The sequence below is a fragment of the Lonchura striata genome, chromosome 1, assembly GCF_046129695.1.
Source record: "Lonchura striata isolate bLonStr1 chromosome 1, bLonStr1.mat, whole genome shotgun sequence".
Classification (NCBI taxonomy): Eukaryota; Metazoa; Chordata; class Aves; order Passeriformes; family Estrildidae; genus Lonchura; species Lonchura striata.
Window position 1 is genome coordinate 24,911,804 of NC_134603.1, and position 3,574 is coordinate 24,915,377.

At 35.4% G+C, this 3,574-nt stretch overlaps 1 long non-coding RNA gene across 1 annotated transcript; it reads left to right on the top strand.

Annotated features, from left to right (window-relative positions):
- The first annotated feature begins 1,061 nt into the window (after nucleotides 1-1,061).
- Nucleotides 1,062-3,174, top strand: LOC110477481 (uncharacterized). Its single transcript, XR_002466593.2, has 3 exons — nucleotides 1,062-1,257; nucleotides 1,865-1,987; nucleotides 3,127-3,174. It is a non-coding gene; the product is annotated as an uncharacterized LOC110477481 (long non-coding RNA).
- The last annotated feature ends 400 nt before the right edge of the window (nucleotides 3,175-3,574 follow it).

Consider the following 3,574-nt stretch of genomic DNA (forward strand, 5'->3'; position numbering starts at 1 on the left):
TCCAGGAGGGACTCCAGATTGAAGGAGATCAGCTGTGTCTCTGAGCTCGTGGGTAGCCCAGTACTAAAATATGGCTCCAGATTTACTGTCTGAGCTTCATGACACAGCCCACCCCCTGTTCTCTATTGCAAGGCAAAGGCTTTTTGCTCAAATGAGACAAACCCCATTTTGTATGCAAATACTTGTTCCAAAATAAAAAATGTTATTTTAAAATCAGAATTTATTTTTCATCTTAAGTCATCAGCAGGAGCTTCCACCTTTCCCTTGGAACTTTTGACAAGCAGAGCTACTGTCTTAAATTCTGCTGTAAAATTATATTATGGGACTCCAACCAAGAATGTTTGTTTTGTAGCTTTTTGGATCAAAGCTTTCTATAAAGTAGTGTTCTAAAATCTACATATGGAAACCAACAGACTTTCTATCAGATTTGTATTTGTGAAATATTGTCTTTAATAGTTTTATGTGACAGCAAACTAACATTTTCCCCATTTCTCATATCATTGTTGCAGTATCAGCTCTATCATTTAGTGTCATATTTTTGTATCTATATCAACAAATTGTGAAATAATTTTGCTGGAGATCTCTTTTCTTTGGCGTGGAAAATTTCAACTTTTGGCATACATCAGAACTTGTTAGGTGGAGATGATGTCTTGGTACCTCCATCTCTCTTCTTGCTCCCGCGGACTTGGTGCTCAGCTCGCAAAGTACTGTAGAGGTGGCAGAGCTGAGGTGGCCCAGGCTCCAGAAAGAGTGTGGGACTCTATCCTGTACATGATAATATGCTATAAAGCTTAATTAATACCACTGTTAAACTTATTTGGATATTTCTATGCTATCCTACAATATTCTTTTGCTTTTTTATCAGTAGTGTGGTGGAGACAAATGTAGTGATAGACAATCCAGCCCAGACAAATAAAAGGCAGCATGAGGTCTCTGACTGCAGTACTTAAAATGTTTTCCAAAGAGAAAACCACTGAATTGTTCTCTTTAAAAAGGCCTTGGGGGGGGGGGGGGGGGGGGGGGAGGGGGCATTTTGTGTTCAAACATTCACCTGGAATGCTTTTCCTTAGAAACTCTGGATGGATCTCTTGATGGAGATCCCATTGTTTTCTAACCTTATTTTTCTCTTTCTTTTTTTTTCTTTTTTTTCCAAACAGCGACAAAATTTCATGAGAAGTAGTATAAGGAAAACATGCATCAATTATCAACAAAATAAATATGTTATTAAATATTTGTGGTAAGAAATAATTAGGAAAGGTAAGTTATTAAAAATAGCAATCAGGTTCATTATTGTTCATATTGCCACATTATTGTCATTTCCTCAGACTTCTTGTCCACTAACAATAAAAGATTCAGTAATATATTACTTTCCCTTTTTTAATAAGTATGTTAAAGTGTATTCTGCTATATGTCTTCTTACACTTCCTTGGTATTGAAGCTATAGCTCTTATTAATGAGTCACCTTTAACTTGATAAGTCAATTTCTGGAGTCAGAATTGAGTGCTACGATCATTATGGAAGGTTGTGAAATACAGCCCATAATTAGGAACACCTCAGGAACTGCACTGACAAAATAATTTTCTCAGGAAACAATTAATTGACCTTCAAGTTGTGAAGATATGAAGTGGTTCCTTCAGAGAAGATTTCCTGGATTCAGTCTGGGATTTCTAAGAAAAACAAAGACCTGGTTGAATACTCTGCATTAGTTTTCTTCCCTCCTGCTTGTGTCTCCTTTGTATGAGGGATCATGATTTTGCTCAGTGATTAGGGTATTCCTTGTCAATCCCTGGACTATTGTAAGTACAACAGGATTTTTCTTTTATTCTGTTTTCCCATTTCTTCCTAAAAAACGACTGATTTTAAGCTATCATGAACTCATGCCAACATGGAAGGGAGGAGATGCCAATGGAGAAAATTTTTCTGATATTAAGAGAAGAGTCTAAACCTTTTGTTTTGATCCCAAGGTTCAACTGCTTCAGCTTTGCAGGTATGAGACCCTATTTTTCAAATGGGGAGTAGAAAGCTCACAGATGCACACATTTTGTCATAAAACTCTTCACATGTAGCTTACATATGGTAGCTTAAGTTATGCAAAGCTTTAGAAATCTATAGGAATATTCAGGGAATAGTTCACAACTCAATGGAGATAAAGACAGCAGAATCTAGCATTCAATTTGCCAAATATTCTGAACAGAAGCCAGAAGTCCATTTACATATAAATATATAATTTATAATGTGGAAATGCTTCAAGGCCTTGAATGCAAATGCTTTGGATTTTTCTGGGGAAAAAAAAGAAAAAAAATTCTTTTCATCCTCTTGTCTTTTGTTTCAATTAAATTGTGTTCCACTGTTGCATGCATTAAAATAAATTAAGAGGGCAACCTTTTCTCTCTTTGCATACAACTGGCATATAAATGACACTTCCTGCATGACATAAAAACCTCAGATAATTGTTTTATAATTAATTTACCTAAATTAATTTAACAGATAAAAAATTGCATTATTTTATTATAAATGTGTCCAATTCATTTAGAGAAAATAAACAGAATATAGTTTATAATTCCAGCCTTTTTCTTCAAAATACCATTCCTCCTGAAGACTAGATGCTTGGGATTTTTAGCTACTGCTGTTTCTTTTTTCTTATTACTTTTTCTGAGTATCAGTGTGCTCTGGATGTTGGCTGGGTCAAAAAGATATAAATACAAAATATCAGATCTGAGAAAATGCTTTTGTAAATATTTTCAATATTTTTAATTTTGCAACTAAAACTTTATTTCTTGTTTATGTTCAGCTGCTATTTTAATGTATTTAGTTTGCTGGCAATACTAATGACAAATAACTTATTCATGTGAGGAAAAAAATTCTGGCTTTAGAGAAAGAGCTTCTGATCACAGGAATTTGTTTTTCAGACTATGGAACTGAGTATCAAAAGTGGAGATGTTTTACAATAAATTGGGTTGCGGTAATTTATTCAAAACCAAAAGTTCTTCAGCAAATACTTTGATGAATGGTTACATGAGAAAACCATTTTGCTGGTAGATCAATCCCAGCTAGGAAAAAAAAATCCCAACAGCTTCCTGCCATGTCTACAGCTCAAAAATAAAAGCTCTTTTCATGTGCATATAGGTCTCTTGAATTCATCGATGAAGAAATGGTGGGTTGTAAAAGAATGGACACTAAGAAGAAAAGGAGCATTTAAGCAGATTAAGTAACTGGAAGGATACAGTATATTGTCTGTTTGACTATGAAAATGTGTGCCTTTTATGAGAAATAAATATTTGACCATAAATTGAAAAATATATTTTCCTGATACAGATTGTGAAAGCAGACAATCCAGAGATAAGGGAGATGTAGAATCACAGAATATCCTGAGTTGAAAGGGACCCACAAGGATTATCGAGTGTAACTTGTTGGCTCTGTGCAGGACACCCCAGGAATCACACCAAGTGCCTGAAGGAGTTGTCCAAACCCTGCTTGAACTCTCTAGGTTTGGTGCTGTGACCACTTACCCAGGGAGCCTGTTCCAGTCCCCAGCCACTCTCTGGATGAAGAACTTTTTCCTGATATCCAACCC